The 21,535-nt window shown below is 39.3% G+C and overlaps 1 protein-coding gene across 5 annotated transcripts in view; it reads left to right on the top strand.

Moving 5' to 3' along the window:
• The first annotated feature begins 8,732 nt into the window (after window positions 1-8,732).
• Window positions 8,733-21,535, top strand: part of AKAIN1 (A-kinase anchor inhibitor 1) — a 62,440-nt gene continuing 49,637 nt past the window's right edge. For 2 of the 5 annotated variants that reach the window (XR_004132374.2, XR_836883.3), the window contains exons 1-2: window positions 12,420-12,680; window positions 17,279-17,350. The gene's annotated coding sequence lies outside the window, so the exon portion shown is untranslated. The other 3 variants (XR_010378708.1, XR_004132373.2, XR_836884.3) reach the window with 3 other exon arrangements.

Below are 21,535 nucleotides of genomic sequence, written 5' to 3'. Positions count from 1 at the left end.
TCTATCTGTACAATCCATCCATTGTCGAGAGTGGGGTATTAAAGTTCCCAACTATTATTATATCACTCTTATTTTTTAAAAATGATATGGTAATAGTGCACAAGAAACAATGTAACTTTGGAGATAGAATGGAACTAGACTTACCCAAATTAATACCTGACAGCCACAGAATGCTTTGTAGTTTACATTATTTAATTAGTTCACAATATTTTGATACTATTGTCATTTTACAGACAAAAAAAAATTTTAATGGGATTAACTAGGTTCTTTGATTCTGGTAAGTGAAGACACTTTAATATCTGAATTATAAGCAGCCTGAAGTAGACATACAGGGTCTATTTAGTTTATATAAAGCTTTTGGCTCTTCCTAAAACTTCCTAATATAAAAGGCTAAGATTTGATTTAAAACTCCTGAGTTCCTAAAATTTGTTGTTTTTTGTTTTTACTGTGTATGACTATCTATTAGTTATCTTTCAGTATCCATCCTACTCTTGTTCTGTAGTAACTGAATTTTCAGTTGTGTACTGCACTTCTGACTAAAATCTCCAAAATTAGTTTTGTGGGTTTTTTTTTTTTCCTGGTGAAAAACTTTGAAAGTATTTCTATGAGAGACACCATCCCATATAATAATTTGAAGTGTGAGCTCGAGCTAGGAGCTAGATGGTTCGATTGGCTAGGTGTGAATTTTGGTTACACCACTAGCTTGGTGGCCTTGGACAATTTATTGAGCCTTTCTGGTTTTCAGTTTCCTTACCTGTAAAATGGGATAATAATAAAGTGAGAATTAAGTGAAATAACCTAGAGAAGGTTTTTACACATGACAAACACTATATTTTATTGTTATTTTCTATCTGTCAATGAAAAGATGGGACTCCTGGATTTCAGTCCCTTTTAGTCTTAAATTTGCTATATGAACTTTGAGTACGTGGTTTGATCTTCCTGAGTCCTTGATTTAAAGGAGGGCCTAGTATTAGACGATCTTTCAGGTTATTTCAGGATTCAAGTCTGTTGTGTTGTAATTATTTCATTAATTGGGATAATACCCTTTAGGCATTTTTGTCTATTTGTTTTATTGAAGTATAATTGACGTACAATATTATATGTTATAAGTGTGCAATATAGTGATTCCCAGTGTTAAAGGCTATACTCCACTTACAGTTATTATAACATATTGGCTATGTTCCCTGTGTTGGACAACATTAACCTTGTAGCTTATCTTATTTATATATATATATATATACACACACATACATATGTATCTTACATATATTTTTTATATAATAGTTTGTATCTCTTAACACTCTACCCTATGTTGCCCCTCCCCACTTCTCTCTCCCCACTGGTAACCACTGGTTTGTTCTCTGTTATCTGTCAGTCTGTTTCTTTTTTTTTTGCTATGTTCACTGGTTTGTTGTATATTTTCGATTCTACATATAGGTGGGGATCACACCATATGTCTTTCTCTGTCGGATTTATTTCACTTAGCATAATACCCTCCAAGTCCCTCTATGTTGTTGCAAATGGCACAATTTTCTTCTTTTTTGTGGCTGAGTAGTATTCATTTTATGTATATATGATATATAAACATATATATATGTGTATATATATATCCACTCATCTGTTGATGGACACTTAAGTTGCTTCCATATCTCAAATTAGTGTTTGGGTGTTTTTTCAGATATATACCCAGGAGTGGAATTGCTGGGTCATATGGTAGCTCTATTGATAGTTTTTTGAGGAACTTCCATACTATTTTCCACGGTGGCTGCACCAATTTACATTCTCATCAGCAGCATATAAGGCTTCCCTTTTCTCCACATCCTCGCCGACATCTGTTACCGGTATTCTTTTTGATGAGCCTTTAGGCATTTTTAATGTGATTACTTGAATTGCCTGCCTTCTAACTCCAGATGGGCACCATAGGTGATCACAAGGTCCAGGTTCCTCAATACCTATAAGAGGTATTAGGAGAGCGGTGTCGGAAGCTGGAGACCATCACCTAAGTTTGTGCCACTGTTCAAAACGAAGGGAATATGGATGGTTCCACCCACACTGTCACAACTCCCGGTAGAGTCATTCAAATCCTACTTGATGGAATGCAGCCAAACCTGGGCTTTCCTCCTCTTATTTTAAAGACACCCTCAGACTTTGGAGATGCATCTAAAAGAATTACAAATCTTAGCCTAAAAAGTATTCCTGGAATCTATGCTGTCTTCTTGATTTATTCTCTTGCTGTGGTAGAGGAGCAGGTGCTCTGAGGAGTGAATAGAAGTGAGCTTTGTGAGATCCATTTCACCTTCATGTATCTTGATGGGCTGGGGATTGAATTCTAGATTGGAAAACAATCTGTCAGGAAGTGAATAACTTCATGTTTCTGCACAGTTTTCTGAGCAAACTTTTAATGGCACCTGTGTTGAAAAACTAGCCTGGGAAGCCGAAGGGGTAGTTGAATAGCCAGAGACCTCCAGGGGTTCTTAGAGCCTTATCTCCCAAGGTGTTTGCATTTCAAAGGGGGATGAGCCACAGAGCCTGGAGCCATCATTTACATTCCAAAGGCTTGTTAATGACTAGGGAGCAAGGTTCTCCGCCTCTCTCAGGAGGGGAGGGGCAGTTTGGGGGCCTGTATAAACCCACAGATTCATAATTTCGGGCAGACCTTCTCTGTGCAGAGTGACATCTGGCTCTCAGCACGTCACCTGTAGGGCACTGGATGTAGGGAACGGGTGTAATTATTGCTGTAAGTAATTACAACTTAGATTTCTTCTCCAGGAATCTCACATCTGCTTTCAGGAAAAAATGTGAATAAACAAATATTAAAAATGTATAATCTATCTTAAAATTTTGAAAACATCGGGAGAAGTCTAAAGCCATTCTGATGTGTGGCACCTGTATTTCTCTCTCTTTAAAACCTGAAGAATCTTCTCTTCAGCCCCATGTTCTGAAATAGGGTGATGTTTCCCGGTGGGTCTTGGTCCTGGAAACTCGTGGGTCCTTTCAATCTGGAAACTATATCCTTCAGTTCTGGGAAGTTTTCTTAAATTATTTCATTTATGATTCCTCATCTTTGTTGTTTTCTCTTTGTCCAGTCTTCCGAGACAAGTCCTCTAAATTTCTTGTTACTCCTTATCTTAAATTTCTTTGTCCTCTTCATCTAATTTCTGAGAGATTTCCTTAACTATTTCCAACATTTATAATAAGGTTTAAAAGAATGCTTTTTGTTTGAAATAACTTTAGATTTACAGAAATGTTGCAAAATAAGTACAGAGAGGCTCCATATACCCCAGCAAACTTCCCCTAATGTTAACACCTTACCTTACCTAACCATAATGTAATGATCAAAACTAAGAAATTAACATCAGAACAATTTCTATTAACTACAGACTTAATTTTGACCAGTTTTGGATTTTTCCCACTACTAATGTCCTATTTCTGTTAATGGATCCAATCCAGGGTACCACATTGTAATTATTTCTAATATCTCCTTAATCTTCTCTGGTCTGCGATGGTTTCTCACTCTTTCTATGCCTTCTATGACCTTGATACTTTTGGGTAGTGCTGGTATGCTATTTTTTGTAGAATGAGTCTCAATTGGAGTTTGTCTGATAATTCTTACGATTACATTGAGGTTGTGCGTTTTTGGCAAGAGCACCACAGAAGTGACTTGCCTTCATCTCTGAACCCTGCCAGGGTTCCTGTTCTTAAGTCTTATTACTGGTGGTATTTACCTTACTTGAGTAATCTAGCCTTTGCGAGGTTTCTCAGCTATGAAGTTACTATTTTCCCCTTTTTAATTAATTTAATTAATGATGCTTTGAGAATATGTAAGCATCCTGTTTCCCCTCAACCTTTGGTCACTCATCTTAGCGTTCACCTTTGGTGGAAATTGCCTACAGCGGTTATTACTATGGTGGTTTTCCTGTTTTCCTCATTCTTTCCAGATGTGTTAATTGAAATTCTTTAAAAGGAAGAGATGTCCCTTCTCCCCCAATTATTTATGCAATTATTTTTTTCAGAACCCATGAATATTTACTTTATTCTATGGGGTATAAGCCAATGCTGTTGTTATTTGTTTTGTTGCTCAGATTGTTTCAGCCTTGGCCATTGTCTATCAGAACTTTAATCTTGTTTTGTTTTTTGATTGCCTCCCACCTGCTTTCTTTTCATAGCATCCTGATCTTGTTTTATGGTTGCAAAATCTTATTTTTCTGAAGATGCTAATGGTAGTTTGTTTTTTAATGTTCTTCTCCCTGCATCAATCATCTGAGGCTATAAAACCATCTTTCTTTTGCATCCCACAGCCATTCCACATACTAGCCACTAGCACTTCACATTGGCCCAGCCCTCAGAATGTGACCAGAATCTGACCACCCTAGTTCTAAGCTACCATTATATTTTGCCAAGATATTGCAGTGGCCTCCTAGTAGGCTCCCTGTTTCTGCCCTTACCCCATTCCACTCAACTCCAAGCTAAACAGCCAGAAGGATCCTTTTAAAATAGAAACTCGAATTTGATTGTCCCTCCCATCACACTCCTGGGGTCCTTTAGATCACTATTCAGACGTTAACAGGGAAGTCTTCTTAACCACTTTATACAGAGAGCAACCCCACCTACCTCCACCTAGGCATTCACCATCCATTGTACTCATTACCATATGACATATTTTACTATTGCAAATTTACTATTTTATTTTCTGTCTTTCACCCGCTGGAATATAAACTCCATTATAATTGAATTTGGTCTATTTGTCCATTACAGTATTCCCTGGATAATCCTAGAACTGTGTAAACTTCTCTTAACATTTTTGTGCATGCCCTCCAGACTTTTTTCCTATATATAAAAATATGTTTAAATAAATACAGGATCATGTTATACACCCTGTTTTTACCATGCTTTTTTCATTGAACAGCATATGACAAACATTTTTCAGTAACAGTACTATTCTTGCCCAGTATGATTTTTAATTTTGTGTAATATTCCAGTATTTGGACGTTGCCAGAGTTTATTTGGTCAAGCTTTCAATTTTTACTCTTTTTGTATGTTTTCCTTTTTGTGTGCGTGTATGAAGCTCACCATTCTGACCAAATATTTGTGCACATCTCTGAGCACAGGATACAGCCCTTGGATGGACCTTAAGAAGTAGGTAGATTTGTTGGGTCAAAAATACATGGAAAATTATAAAGCTTTGTTACCAGCTGCCAAGTTGCATCTTAGAAATGTGGTATCACTTATACTTCTACCAGTTTCATACAATTCCTTTTAACATTTACATGAACGGGTGTAGGAAACATAGAAATAGGCTCAGTTTTCTCAAGATAAAACTGAAGAAACCAGTAAGAATTTGATCCTTTAACTTGAAGATAAAAATCTTCCCTTTTTGATCTATTGCTTTATCTGTATGGTATTAGACTCACTCTAAACCTCTGTGAGGGTCCCTTACACATGGCAGAATGACGTTTCCAGTCATTTGCTGGAGACTACTTTTGGGTTCGACACGACTTTCTCATCGTGATGAATTCACTATACTCTTCATGTTGTCTACAAGAAATTTTCAATGTTGGCTTTATTTTTATAATAATGCAAAAGTAATACCCAATTTTTTTTGGAAGGCAACCAGGTAAACAAGAAATCATTGCCAGTCACTTGCAGATCCCACATTTTTGGTTTGTGTTCCGGATTGCACAGGCACGAGGAAATACAGCTGCCAGCGCTGTCGTGGAATAAGAAGGAATGAAGGTAGATTTAATATATAAAAGTCACATTCTTGCAAATGGCATTGAGCAAATAAAAAATTGGTTACTTAATCAAAAAACATTGGTAAAGTAACATGTACCTTAAACATTTCTATCTAAACCACTTAAATGCACGTTTATTTACCTATGTTTTGATATAAGGTCAAGACCTTTCCTGTGAGTCCAGTGACCAGACTGTCACAATCTATTTCTTAAATAATTCAGACCCATGATACGACTATGTCTTTAAAATAGAGTACTTAAACCCATTGTGAAACAACGGTTACTGCTTAGATTTTTGGAATTATTTATGGCCAGTATTTTGTATTTGTCTCACCTATACATAACATAATTTAGCTACTCAAAATTTTAAGGCATCTAACAGATTTCTCTTCTCACAATAATTTATCAGTTTGTGAAATATTTAACTAAATTACATATTTCGATTAAAACATACAACTGGCATAAACATGTCTGGTGGGGGTAGAGGAACACAACTCTTGGCAGCAAATAACTCAACGGATAGAGGCAGAAATGTGGGAGTGTTCTGGAAAGCAGCCCACTAGGCGTGAGTCTGCAGGGAGTGCAGAGTGTCATTATCATTAGCTCCCTATTCATGTGGTGAAGGAGTCATTTATTTTTGGCAGGACATACCATAATTCAGTTTTAAATCATTTGAATTTCGTTGGTTTTGAAATTTGGTTTATATTTGTCATTTTAATAGTTGCATAAGAACTACAGGGATTTAACTCGTATAAGGATTTATAGCTGGTTTAATTTATTTATTTATTTTTGATGGAGGTACTGGGGATTGAACTCAAGACCTTGTGCATGCTAAGCCTGCGCTCTACCACTGAGCTCTACCCTCCTCCATTATTGTTGTTTTTAATTGATTTCTCTGTTTTTAGTCTCCCTCTAGTGAATATAAACCTTTCTCTACTCTATTTTCCAGAGTTTTCTTCCTCTTAAAAGGTTTACTACAATTACCTCGCCCAAACATAAATCATCATGCACTGCTAATTTCTCACTTCCCCATCTCCTCCCGGGCTCTTTCCACGATCTGCATCACAGTCATGCTGGTTCCCTGAGCCCGCTGTCAGGGATTCTGATTCAGGACTGGGGTGGGGTCCTGGACTTCATATATTTAGCAAACACTGAGTATTTTATTTTATTTTACACACTTAAGTTATTAAACAAATGACCTATAAAATAAGTTCTGATGCCCTGGAACTAAAGATCTCAGTGGCTGGATAATGCAGGCCTTACAAGGAAGAGGTACTTTTCGCCAGGCACTAAACCTTGGAGTGTGTCTGGGGGATGCTGGGTCCAGGACCTCACCTGTTCTATTAGTTGGTGTAAAGTGAGCACAAAAATGGTGTTACCCAAGGCTCATTTCCATTTCCTTTATTAGTTTTAACAACCATCATGTCAACATATTACAGAAGAAATTGCCTAAGAAGTTGTTGGAGAGGCTCCTATTTGGAACATCTTTAGAGGAGCTGTCCACATACTCTCAACACTACCCCCCACCAAATCCCAAGCTACCCCCCCTTTTTTTTGAAGCTATGTTGAATGATCTTTGTCTATACCCTGACCTCAGTGGACGCCCAGTTAAGGATTTTAAGAACGAAAGTGACAACAATAGAACATGCACGTCTGTCTCTGACTGGCGTTAGAGCTTTGTCATTTCCCTAGCACCCTGGCTGACCCATAATACGTACTATCAAATCTTTGTTTGACTCAATGTCAAATAGAGGATTTGGAATTTTTTTCTTCAGAGGTAATTTGCCACCCTACTTCCCCCACCCCCACCCCCCTAGCCCCAAATCTTCACATTTGGCTGTTCTGATTTGTTGCCACTGACATCAGTGTGACATTCTCTGCTACGTGGAACCGTGCCTTTCTTCTGGTGCACCTTTCCAGTTGATCTTGGAGCGGGGCTTCCCTGCCCTTTGAAACTTGAATGTTGTTCAGTGCTTTTCTGCAAATACTAAGATTATATAGTTTTTCCTCTTTTAACTTTTTGACATGGCAAGCCACATTTGTAGATTTTCTAGTGCTGAACTATCCTTGCATTTTAAGAATAAATCCAGCTGGGTCATAATGTGGTATTTTAATTGTCTAGAAGATTGCTCAGTGTTATTTGCTACTCTTTTACTTAGGATTTTTGCATTTATTTTCAGTAAGAGTGGTCACTAATCTTTTTTTTTTTTTCATTGTTTGTGTTCTGTTTTATTATTACTGTTCTCTATCCTCACTAAATGAATTGGGTGGCATTACCTCTTCTTTTATATATATATATATCTTTTAAATTATATATCAGAGTGAGTATAAAACCATCTGAATCTGTTTTGTATTTATTTGTTTTCTTGTCCTTTTTGGTGGGTAGGTTTTACTACTACTTCATTTTTTAAAATGGTTGTAGGTCTATTTAAGTTTACTATTTCTTCTAGGGTTAAATTTTATTTTTCTTAAAAATTATGGATTCATATAAGTCTTCAAATTTTTTGTCATTAGGTAACTTATACCCTTCTCACAGACTTTTTAAAAACCTCTACTTCATCTGAAGCTGTATTCATCTTTCTCTAGGCTTTTTGGTAGTGTCAAACTCATTTTTATCTTTATTGTTTAAATTTTATAAATTAAAAATAAAACAAGTTTTGATATTAATTTTTATTATGATTTAGTTCTAAATACCTTTTAAATACACATTGTGATTCACTCCATGAGTTATTCAAAGTTCTAATTTTTTTCTTTTTATAGTTGATTTCATATTTAATTACTTCGTGGTTTAAAAAAAATGTGACCTATAGAATATTACTTCTTTGCAATGTACTGAGTTTTGCTTATGATATAGTGAACTTGATGTATACTTTAAAAATACATAGACTTTTTGTCTCATGAAAATTTCTGTATGGATAAAATCCTAGAAACATGCAATCTTCCAAGACTAAAACAGGAAGAAATAGAAAATCTTAGACTGATTACTAGTATTGCAATTGAATTATTAATGAAGAAAATCTCAACATACAAAAAAGTCCAGGACCAGATGGTATCACAGGAGAAATTTGTCAAACTTTTAAAGAGTTAATACCTTTCTCAAACTATTCCAAAAAATTGTAGAGGAGGGAACACTTCCAAATTCAACTATATACAAAAAGGATAATATCAAGCTATTCTTTTCTCATTTTTAAAACAACTGGAGATTCTGTGTGGCTTTATTTTTTTGATGCAGATATTTATGGTCATCTGGCAAAGGGGTGATGTCAAACAACGGAGTCCAGTAAGAAAAACATGAAGTGTGGCCAATATCCTATTATAAAAATGGCATCATTTCTGCAGCAAAGTGAAGAACAAAGTTGACTGGAATTGCCTCTCACTAATACCCACGTTGTTGCAAGCCGAAAATAGATCTCCAATCTCTTCAGGTAAATCAAGTGAACTATTTGGGGAAATTAAACAAAAAAAGGACCCATGACCAGTGGACAGTGGACAGGAAGGGAATAAGGATGGATGCAGTCAGGACTGTTTTGTTATAGCACCCTACTGCAGAGGGACAGTAAGCCCCAGGGGACCAGCTCTGCCTGAGCACAGGGGGTGTGTCTCCAGATCCATCCACAAGGTAAAGGATGTCCAAAGACCAGTGAGTTCTGACCAGTCACTTTATTCCCTCCTCCCTTGAAGGGGAACAAAATAGAGGGAGGAGTGCTGTCTTCCTTGGTGATTACAGTTCAATGCGATGCCTCCAGGTCCCCTTTCAAAGAGATATTCGGGGATTGTAAAGTGTGCAAGGGGCTTATTCAGCCTTTGAAAAGATTTACATACATTTCAAAAGGCAGAGAAAGAGCCCACAAGGACAAGTTCTCTAAAATAAATGCCCCCTTTTCTTTGTGCCAGGGAGAATTAAACATTTTTCTTATTTCTGATGCTTGACCCTTACACCAACACCATCAGCACCACCTAGGATGCTCAAGAGTCTGCTTTGAGAAAAGTCCTTTATTCGTTAAGTCTGATGCACATCTGAAAGACAGCCCTAGTAAACTGGTTTCCGTGGCCCCTGAGACAAACAGCATTTAAGATGCCCAACCTTCCTGAGGAAGGCCACCTAACATAAGGCTGGTGGCATCTGCTGTCTTAGGAGCTCTGGGTGTTCCTGTGATGGTCTTTGGGCCATTTGGTTCCATTCATGAACGTACTGTGGTTCCCCCATAAGGCAGTTAAAGCCATGCAAATAGAGAACCTGAAATTGAAAAGCCAAGCAGAGCTCCACATGAAATGCTTATGGATGAAGAAAATTACTGGATTTTCAGAGACTGTACCCCAGGTGATGGAGAAGGTGCAGAAAACAGCCTGCCAAAGCTGAAATCTAGGTCAGAAAGAAAACGGTCAACTTACTACAGACATAACTCCATGAACACACATTTCTCTAATCTTTTCAAGGGGTGGAAAAAATATGATGTGGAAGTCACTGACCTTCTCTTCCTCCTCCTGCCTGTGTCATTGTAAGATAGCCTTGTGTACTTTCTCTTTCCTTATTTTTTTATTTTTCGGTGGAGATCTAAGATATCCTCTAAAAAGAGAACTATAGAAGATTAAATATGAGGCATTTTGACTACTGAGTTACATTTTTTTCATGTACTATTTGACTTACATGTTGATGCTGATCTTTCATTAGAAAGTTTTGATATCCTACCAAACATGTGCTCTTGGGAAGTTTGCTGAAATTTTTTTGGTGCTATATCCTGTAGGTTTTTCTGTTGTTGTTAGTACATACATACTGCCATTTCTGCAGTATATAGGAGGTCACGTGGAGGGGCCCAGTCTCCTTAAAAACTCTTACAATGCTAACTGGCAACAATAAAATTATTGCTGTAACCTGGCTTTAATCACACTGTGCAAAAATATAATTAGAGGTTTTCACTATGGTCCTCAAATATGTAAACTGTCCACCCAGGAGGCAGTGATGAGTTTTTCTTAATATGTTTAACCAGGAATTTAAGATATTTCAGTGAGACTATGTTGACCAGCAGGAGAAAACCCATGGACATTTAAGGAAAGACAGTTATGGATTTTGGTGCCTCGAGGGTTTCAAAAACTCCTCTGTTGAACAAGAAGGCTCAGATCCTCTTTTTCTTTCCCTTTTTTGGCCGCATAAGAGAGTCACAGAATTCTGAACCAAATTTTAATGATAAAAAGCTTTTAATTACAAAAGAAAAACTGAGGCCAAAAATGTAAAGTAATGTACAAAAAAGACGGGAGTGAGGTCATTTAATATAGGGGGATAAAGGGAAGTGGCTAGAGCTCAAAGAATGCACCAACCCCCCCCCCCTTTTTCTGCTATGAGTTACATGCTTTTTAAAAAACACCGTCTTTGCCAGATTCAACAGCAAACATAATTGCTCAAGTTGGGTTTTCTGCCTGCCTCTTTTGTAAGCTGCATGTTTTTAACATGTATTTTTAAACTATGGGGTGAAAAGCAAAAAAGGTCATAAAACAATAATCAAATATGCTTTTCTTTACACACTGAAGTATTATCTTGCCAGACATCAGAATATGCACTGAGATTTTTTTTTCTCATATTTGTGTTCCTGCGGAGATACGTTTCGTCTTACTCGTTTCTCCTGTAACATCAAGTACAGTCCTCAGCAAATGGTGCTGAAAGATACGTATTTACATTTTAAAAGTAAATACTTTTCCCGTGTACTGTTCAGCGCCTGAATGTCTCTGACCAAAAGGTACAATCTATAAGACTGTTGTGGTTTTAGAACAGAAACGATGTTCGATGTTATGTGGAAAATAGGTTCCTGGGACACAAGTGTCAAAAATCTGGCTGCCAGGCCCGCGAGCCCTGGAAGCTGTTTCTGGGCCTGAGCTATCCAAATCTTTGTCCCTGGGGGTGGGACCAGCTCAGGCACTTCCCAGGCTGGCCCAGAATGTCCAAGGCTGTCAGCGGCAGTCCTCAGAGCCGGCAGGCGACTGGGGCATGATTCGGAGTGGTCCGTTCGAGTTCTAACAGGTCTCCTGCCAGTGGCTGGGTTGCCCGGCAGAGGGCAAAGGCAGCGAGGCTGGCGACAACAGGCGGCGGCCACTTTTCCTCGCACGGGTCCAGGCCCAGCAGCTGGGGGCTGTGGAGCTATTTGTGAGTCAAAGCCAAACACGACCGCGTCGGTGGGGAGCGCAGGGGCTCGCAGCCCCCCAGTTTTCTACCCATTCCTGCCGAAGGCCCGCTTCAGCGTGTCCACGAAGCCCTCGTAATGAGCCAGAATGAGGCTCTCCCCCGCGATGGAGGGAACAACCCACTCCTATGCCGGCCCACTGAGGCGGCTGATTAAAAATGCCACCCTGAGGGTGTCGTTCGAGAACCTGGCCTCGAAGAACCTCATGTAAGAGGCCGCTTGGATCAAAAACTCGGGGAGCCGGGCGGGGTCGCCTTTGAACGTCTCGGGAAAAGCCACCGGGCAGGCCGGCGGACGCACCTGGGCCAGCAGGCTGGCCTTCTTGCACAGCAGGAGGCGCACCTAGTCCATGAGCTCGCTCTTCTCCCTGCGCAGGGCACGGTTCTGCGTCAAGAGGTCCTGCATCATGACCGCCAGCGCGTCCATCACCGCCCGCCGGGATCGTCCCCGCCGCCGCCGCCGCCGCGCCGCCGCGCCGCCGCGCCGCCGGAAGTGCGTGTCCCCGGGGGGCGGGTCCCAGCGGCGGAGCGTCCGGCCTCCGCGGGCCGGGCCGCGCCTAGGGCGGGGCGCCGGTACGCAGGGTCGCCCTGACTGTTGACAGGAGAAGCGGGAGACGGGAGGTATGAGGCCGGCGGCGGCGGCCGGGAGAGGAGGAAAGTGGGGTAGACTGAGGCCAAGCCGCAGGACCGAGCGCCGCGCGCGGCGGACGAATCTGACTCCATGGCTGCGCGCAGTACTGACTTCCGGTGGGCTCCCTCCGCGGACCAGCTTGCAGGTGCTTAAACGGGAAGCTCCCGCCCGCGAGGCTGCGGATTGGCTCCGTCGTCCCTCGCCTCAGTTGAGGTTATTGAGGGTGTTCCGTATTCCTAGCTGTCCGCGTGTTTCGCCCAAGGCCTCACAGCCGCGAGGAGGCAACTTTAATAAAGCCCTCCATGCTTCCAGACTATTCCATGCCGTGGGGCTTCCAAGCTGACAGGACGCGGAGCAGCTCTCTTGCATGGAGATGCTGGCCGCCTCGTACCGTCTCGTCCGAGCCTCCTTGCTCTGTGAAGCGCGTGCTTCTGCTTTCGGTTAGTTTGCTTTTGTTTTCCTGAGGACGCGAGGGACACAGAGTATACAAACTTACTCTGGCTACGAAGTCGGTGAAACGGTGGTGAAGGCTTCCTGAGTGCCAGGGTCTTTGGAGATGAGCTTGAAGTTCAGATGGTGGGCAGGGTCTGCGGAGGGGAAGGGGTCAAGTCTAGGTTTATACTGACGAGAGGAACAAATTCCCTCTGGTCCAGTCAGCCGCCATTGGCAGGCGCTGGCCGTGAGCACTGCTCTCCGCTCCGACCTCCTTCCTACCCAAGCAGTCCCGTGTTTTTTCCACCCATCTGGCTTCTTCCTCTTAGCATGTGTTTTCAGCTTCCACACACTGTAGCATGTATCACTATTTCGTTCCTTTACATACCTGAATAATATTCCATTGAGCATAAATACCACAATTTGTTTATCCATTCTTAGGTTGATGGACATTTGGGCTGTTTCTACCTTTTGGCTATTGTGAATAGTGCTGCTTTAAACATGTATGCATGTATACTTACATGAATCCCTGTTTTCACTTCTTTTGGCAATATACGTAGGTGTGAAATTCCTGAATCTATGGTAATCTGTGGTTTAATTTTTTGGGGAACTGTCAATCTATTGTCCTCAATGGCTGAACCATTTTACATTCCCACCAGGAGTGTACGAGGGTCCTGATTTCTTCAAATCCTTGCCAACCCTTGTTGTTATGTTATGTTATTTTATTTTATTTTATTTTATTTTATTTTTTAAAGTACAGCCTTCTAGTGGGTATCAGGTGGTTCGTCACTGTGGCTCTGATTTGCGTTAACTAATGACTAATGATGTTGAACATCTTTTTATTACTTGTTGGCAATTTATATATCTTTTGGAGAGAGGTCTACTCAGATCCTTTGCCCATCTGTTATCTGATCTATTTGTCTTTTTGTTGCTGAATTTTGAGAGTTCTTCATATATTCTGGATACTAGACCCTTATCAGATACATGATTTGCAAATATTTTCTCGCATTCTGTAGATTCTTTTCACTTTCTCAATAATGTCCTTTCAGGCACAAACGTTTTTAGATTTAGTCCAGTTTATCTGTTTTTCTCTTTTGCTTGTGCTTTTGGTGTCATATCGAAGAATCCATTGTCAAATCCAACATCATGAAGACTTAACCTTATGTTTTCTTTTTAAAATTTTATGGTTTTAGCTCTTGCTTTTAGGTTGTTCACACATTTTAAGTTTATTTTTATCTGTAGTGTGATGTAGAGATCCAATTTTATTCTTTCAAATATTGATTCAGTTATCTCAGCATCATTTGTTAGAGAGGCCATTCTTTATTGAATGGTCTTTGCATGCTTATAGAAAATCAGTTGGCCATAACTTTATAGGTTTATTTCTGGATTCTGTTCTATTCCATTGATCTATCTATCTGTATGCCAGTATCACACTTTTTTTTTTTAACATTTTTTATTGCATTTATAATCGTTTTACAATGTTGTGTCAAATTCCAGTGTAGAGCACAATTTTTGAGTTATACATGAGCATACATATATTCATTGTCACATTTTTTTCTCTGTGCGCTATCTTAAGATCTTGTATATATTTCCCTGTGCTATACAGTATAATCTTATCTGTTCTACATTTTGAAATCCCAGTCTGTCCCTTCCCATTCCCCGCCCCCTTGGCAACCACAAGTTTGTGTTCTAAGTCTATGAGTCTGTTTCTATTTTGTATTTATGTTTTTGTTTTTGTTTTTCAGATTCCATGTATGAGCGATCTCATATGATATTTTTCTTTCTCTTTCTGGCTGACTTCACTTGGAATGACATTCTCCAGGAACATCCATATTGCTGCAAATGGCATTATGTTGTCGGTTTTTATGGCTGAATAGTATTCCACTGTATAAATATACCACATCTTCTTTATCCAGTCATCTGTTAATGGACATTTAGGCTGTTTCCATGTCTTGGCTATTGTAAATAGTGCTGCTATGAATATTGGGGTGCAGGTGTCATTTTGAAGTTGAGTTCCTCCTGGGTATATGCCCAGGAGCGAGATTCCTGGGTCATATGATAAGTCTATTCCTAGTCTTTTGAGGAATCTCCATACTGTTTTCCACAGTGGCTGCACCAAACTGCATTCCCACCAGCAGTGTAGGAGGGTTCCCTTTTCTCCACAGCCTCTCTAGCATTTGTCATTTGTGGATTTTTGAATGATGGTCATTCTGACTGGTGTGAGGTGATACCTCATTGTAGTTTTGATTTGCATTTCTCTGATAATTAGTGATATTGAACATTTTTTCATGTGCCTATTGATCATTTGTATTTCTTCCTTGGAGAATTGCTTGTTTAGGTCTTTGGCCCATTTTTGGAGTATCACTTTTGATCACAGTAGATTTGTAGTAACTTTGAAATCAGGAAGTTTGAGTTCTCCAACTTTCTTCTTCTTTTTAAATATTGTTTTGACTATTTGGGACCTCTTACTATTCTGTATTAATTTTAGGATTGGCTTTTCCATTTCTGCATAAAAGGCCATTGGAATTTTGATAGAGATTTCACTGAATTTGGGTAGTCTTCCTCAATATTAAGTCTTCCAATCCAGAGCCAGGGGTAGCTTTCCACTTATTTATGTCTTCTTTAATTTCTTTCAGCAATGTTTTATAGTTTTCACTGTACCCTGTGCTTGATTAAACTTATTCCTAGGTATTTTATGGTTTTGGATGTTATTGTAAATGAAATTTTTTTTTCTTAATTTCCTTTTTGTGTTGTTCATTTCTAGTAGATAAAAATACAGCTGATTTTTGTGTGTTGACCTTGTACCCTGCAACTTTGCTAAGTTGATTATCTGTAGTAGTTTTTTGTGTGTGGATTCTTTGGAATTTTTCTATATGTGGGATCATGTCATCTGCAAATACAAATAGTTTGACTTCTTTTCAACTTGTATGCCGTATTTCTTTTTCTTGCCTAATTTCTCTAGCTAAAACTTCTAGTGTAACAGAAGAAGTGACGAATGTGGGTACCCTTGTCTTGTTCCTGATTTGGGGGTGAAGACTTCAGTCTTTCACTGCTGATTGTGTGATAGCTGTGGGTTTGTCATGTATGCCGTCATCAGCTTGAGGAAGTTTCCTTCTGTTCCTAGTCTACTGAGTGTTTTTTTTTTTAATCATGAAAAGGTATAAGATTTTGTCAAATGCAAGAACTCTAACTAATACATTCTTCTTTTATTCATTTCTAAATCTTCTTCAATCAAGGGTATATTCATGGGTATATTTTATAGGAAATTATCTTTCAAGTGTGTCTTAACCAAAAAAAAAAAATTCTTATGACAAATAACCAGGATTATGATTTTTTGTGTTTGTGGTTCTGTGTATTCTCAAGATGTTTTAAAAGTCGTAAGAGAAAATACATTGACTGACAGTGCACACCTGCTTTGGACAGGGTTGTAGTAGAGAATGTTAAATTTATTAAATGGGGGTGGGGTGACATTTGCCATTGTGGGACTAGCAAGTCCAAAATCTGTAGGTCAGGCTGGCAGGCTGGAGATTCAGGAGAGAGTGGATGTTGCATTTCTGAGTCTGAAAGTTGAAAGCTCAGGCAAAATTTCATTGTCATCCTCTGGAAGTGGAATTCTTTCTTTGGGAAACTTCAGTTTTTGCTCTTAAGGCTGTCAACTGATTGAATGAGGCCCACCCACATCATGGAGGGTAATCTGCTCACTTTAAAGTCAACTGATGCTAAATGTTAATCACATCCAAAAAACACCTTCACAGAACAGGTAAGCTAGTGTTTGACCAAATAACTAGTCACCATCCTCCTGCCAGGATGTCACATAAAATGAGCTATGTAGAACTTTGATCATTTTAGAATGCAGTTTGAAGACATTAGAGGAAATAGCTTAAACAAAAATGGGCGTTTGTGAGAGAACTCATCTGAAAGTTGTTTTTCATTTGATTCATAATTCTTTTAGAAAAGAGGTTAAATCAGGAATAGTTCTAAATAGTTACTTCCTTTAGGCAAGTAAATGTATAACCCTATCCCTATCTGTGTGAAATTAATCAGAACATATTTCAAACTGCTAAAAGCAGTTCTGACAAAGAACAGTGTGACTATCAAATAAATGGTTGTTGTTTTTGTCCAGGATGTACCTTTACCATTCATTCGCTCTCTTTGGGGGCTTATTTACAAGACTCAAACTGTGAGTCAGGAAGTAAGATGTACCCTGATGTCACATTAGAAAGACTTGTGAGACTCATATATGACAGGGACTTGATGAATGGATAACATGGGATTGAAATCACATTTTAAATGTGTGTGTTTGTCTTGCAGATATCCATGGGAGACAGTCCTCTTGCCTCCTGGAATGAATGGGCTTTGTTTTGACATGAGCCTCATATGAAGGTAACAGTCCCTTTCCACCCTTTGTCTGTGTCTGTAAGCTCCAGCTATATTCACCAACCTTTACGGATTTGTTAGGGGTATCAAATAAGTAATGCATGTGAAGGCATTTTGGAAGCCATCAAACATTAGAAAGTTGATGATCCAGGTAAGACAGTGTCTTTACCAAAGAGATGATAAATGTCAGAGAATTTATCAGAGGCCACTTGTTGGTTTCAAAGCTTTACACAATATATAAGTGAATTTTGGCATTTTCGGTGGGAGGGTTGGCTTTATTGAATTTTCAGGGCTTTCAGTGTGGAAAGCAAAGCATGGATGAATTCATGGAATTCAAGGTTTTAATAGCAGAGGTAGTAATATGGCTTACATGACTATCAGTTTAACAAGATTATGTGGTCTCTTCCCCTTTGAGGCCCCAATCCTCCTTGGACTGACCGTGCAGCCTGGGACACAGTCTCCTTTTTTGGAGGCCCTGCTAAATTTACAGTTTCTTATCTATCCTTGTGAAAAAAACCAAAAAACAAAAAAACTTACCTCCAAGCCTAAACAGAATTTTCAAACAAAATAAAACAAATGTAAAACATGTCCTTTGGGGCTTGAGTGAATTTTCAAACAGAATAAAACAAATGCAAAACTGGCTATGCTTTTTCCTGCTTTTCTCCCCAGCTCTGTTTATCTTACAGACCTAACCTTGAGGCTTGGGCTCAAAAACGTTTCCCCTCTGCTCTGGCACTTAATTGAAAGCCTCAGCTAGCAAGACTTTAGCCTCTGCTTTGCATTTCAAGTGCTTGTTTTAAAATTCAAATGCCAAGAATTTGATTGTTTATTTTCTGAACCCAGTTCAGTCTCTCTCTAAAGCAGTAAAATCCAGACTAATGTCTACTTGGGTTATGTAAAGTGGTGTAAAAATCAATTACTGACTATGAAAACCATCAATTTCAATTTCCAAACATTATCATGCTACCTAAGCATTATTAGCTTATTCAAAGAATAAGTATTCTTCTAACTATTTTCTCTTTAGGTTTATCTGGCAACTTCTCAGTATTTCTAACTATCCGTGCCTCCTCCCCCACCCCCACTGATGGAAACCAAGCTGTGTGGTTCATTATCTTCTCTTTGTCCACTCACCTTCTGGGATAATCTCTACAGCCCTTGACTTTAGTCTCAGGGTTCTTTTACTTCCTCCCTGGGGATTGTTCAGCGGTCACTTACAGGGGTGCTCTTGAGACTTTACTGTCCTCCAGGATGCCACCTTAAACTCAGAAATCCAGCCTCCAGTCCTGCCAGCTGTCTTACTTTGCTCTTGGGGAGCTAGTCCTTCACCCTCGCAACTTCCAGTCCAGAATGACCTCTTTCTTCCCTCCTCCTTAAAGAGTTTCCCAAGACTGAATTTCGTCCCCTTAATTTCTTTACCACTTGGATCCCATTGGTTACGTGCTTTCTCAACTGTTAAAGGAAAAATCCAACAATCATAAATTTTGAAAAGATCACATTGGTTTTACTGAGTGATTCATGAGTCAGGCAGTATCCAGATTCATGGATGCTAAGAGCCAAGAGCTCTGAAGAGCTGAAGAGCTGCTCAAGGAGAGCGATTTTTATAGACCAAAGTGATCAGGAGCAAGGAAGTTATGTTACCAAATTGATCAGGTCCTAGCCCAGGCTGAGATCCCGTGTCCAGGCCAGGGAGGTTCTTTTTCCAATCAGATTCACGCAGCCAATAACAAAACCACGCTGAGACTGGAACAGCACAGGCATTATTCAATAGCCAAAGAATGGAGAACAGGAACCTAGTTCGAAAATCAACTTCTCATCACAATTTGGGTGGAAACACTAAATATATAGGAGGGTTGAAGTAAAAGAGAGGGAATTAGAAAGAGTGGGAGGAATACTTATGAGTTATCCTAGAACAGGGGTGTGGTTTAGACCCTGAACTGGTGCAGCTCTCCTTTTCAGTCTCTGTGCAGACAATCCAGCTGTCATGGTGCTGGTGGGTGTGTCACTTAGCATGCTAATTCATTACAGTAAGCGTACAATGAGGCTCAAGGTCCACTAGATGTCACATCCTCTGCCATCTTGGGCCTAATTGGTTCTAACCAGTTCTTGTGTTTTTTCTCTTTGCACTTCCTCCTGAGACTTAGATAACAGTAGTAGGTTTCTATCTGAGGGAGGGGCAGGGGTATGATTCTGGGGCAGCAGCCTTGGTAACAGTTATACTGGGCATTTGCTGATTGGTCAACAGGGTTACTCTCCTTACATGGAGCAAAGGGACATCTTGGAACATAAACATACTACAAAATTTTAACTGTTCTAATGCACTTTTTCCAATAAGGAAGTTTTGCTGATGTTTCCTTTCACAAAATATAGCTATTCATAGTCCATTTTAAAGACTCACAGGATTCATAAACTGCTTCATAAAATGCAAACCTACAGAGACTTTGTCTTGTACTTTCTAAGCTCGCAAATTCTTTAACATTTCCCATTTCTTTTCTTAATGAGCATAGTCATTTTTATTCTCCCTCCCCCTTTATTCCATCTTCTATCTTCATTTTTTCCCCCAAATTATGTCATTTCCATCTCTTTGTATTTTTACCACACTCTTGTTAAGGCTTTACAGTTTGGATAGCACAAAGATTAGTTTTCCAGTGTCTTTTTTCTCATTCAGTTTTTCTGTTTTCATGACTCAATGTACCACATTCTCTTATTCCTTTTTAAATTTCTGCTTAATTCACCTCTAGGCTTTTCCTTAGGTCCAATTCAACAACTTCTAGCAGCTCTTAGGAGAAGGAAAGAGTTCTTCTCCAATACTTCATTTCTGTAATCATTTGAAACCTACAAAATAAGACATTTGGAAACAGTTATGGTTTAATGCTTCATAATGAAAAATGCTTCTTTTCAATCTGTTTCAACTGTCCTCAGAGATGCTAAAAATTATTTAAAATTTTAGTTGATTGAATAATACATGTAAAATTAGTAGCTTGGAAATACTCAGGGTCTGGCTGGAGCCAAGGTGAACTGCAAATCATGGCAACTGTGGGAATATTTCAGGATGGGTTTTCAAACTTTTCTATTTGTGAAAACTCTAAGGACAGAGTAGAATAAATGAATGTTAGGGGCAATGGTTAGGGACTTGGGGAAATCTCAGAGTTATAGCCCTGACCTGCCTGTGGTGATTTCTCTGGAGTCTTCAGTTTAATGTTTATATGTCACATGAATCACTGCTTTATAGTGTATCCATGTTCATTTCCATGTAAAATATTCTCCCAAGTCTCCAAGTAAAATAGTTGGTTTTATTAGATGATTTAAAAAAAATTTTTTTTCTGTGCCTTTGGTTCATCCAGCACCTTGTTCAAGTCTCTGTAGGGGTAGGAATGCCCAGTTTGATAAGCTCAGCACCAGAGCAGGAAAGCTGGGGCATCTGGCCCAACATGTTTACTATCTTGCTTCCCATTACCATTCCCATCACTTACTGGAAGGGAGGATAATGGAATGAGATAGATGGTGGTGGAGGTGGTGGGCTGCCTCTCTGATAGATGACCATGTCAAAATGCAGTGGACTGAGGAGTGACTCACCCTGAGTGGAGGTGTTTAAAAAGAGACAGAGTGAGACTGTATTGGGAACTTAAGCCTCAGGTGTGGGCTAAGAATGGATAAATGATCTATCAAAGAATCTGGCTCTTCTGATAAAGTAGAAGGGAATTTTTATTTTTCTCTGAAGCCTTCTATTATTAAATTGATCACTTACATTATGATGTAAAAAAATGTAGTACCATTTTTAGGATATTTAAATTAAACTATCAAAACAATAATTCCAGTAGTAGTAAAAAATTGGAGACAATATTGTTGAATGTAAAAAATTTACTGAGGAAATAACTGTAAATAAAAAACTTACTAAAGTGCTGTGGTTTTATTGGGAATAAAATTAATTGTTCTTATTGAAATATAAACAAGCAAACACCGGACTGGGAGTATGTTGTCCTCTGGCTAGGTAGCAGTGGTGTGTTGGGTAGACAAAATGAAGAGGTGATGGGAGGAAGAAGGGCAGAGAACAGCTAAGGATGGGGCTGAGAAGAGAGTTTTACCTTCTGTCCTTGACCTTTCACATTGATTTCTACTGGATCATACCAGCTCCTGTTGCCACAGCAGGCTGATCAAAGGAGCTCTGGGACTTTTCCAGGCATTCTTTCTTCC

This window comes from Camelus dromedarius, chromosome 32 (genome assembly GCF_036321535.1).
Source record: "Camelus dromedarius isolate mCamDro1 chromosome 32, mCamDro1.pat, whole genome shotgun sequence".
NCBI classification, from domain to species: Eukaryota; Metazoa; Chordata; class Mammalia; order Artiodactyla; family Camelidae; genus Camelus; species Camelus dromedarius.
This window is presented reverse-complemented; position numbering and strand designations above follow the sequence as displayed.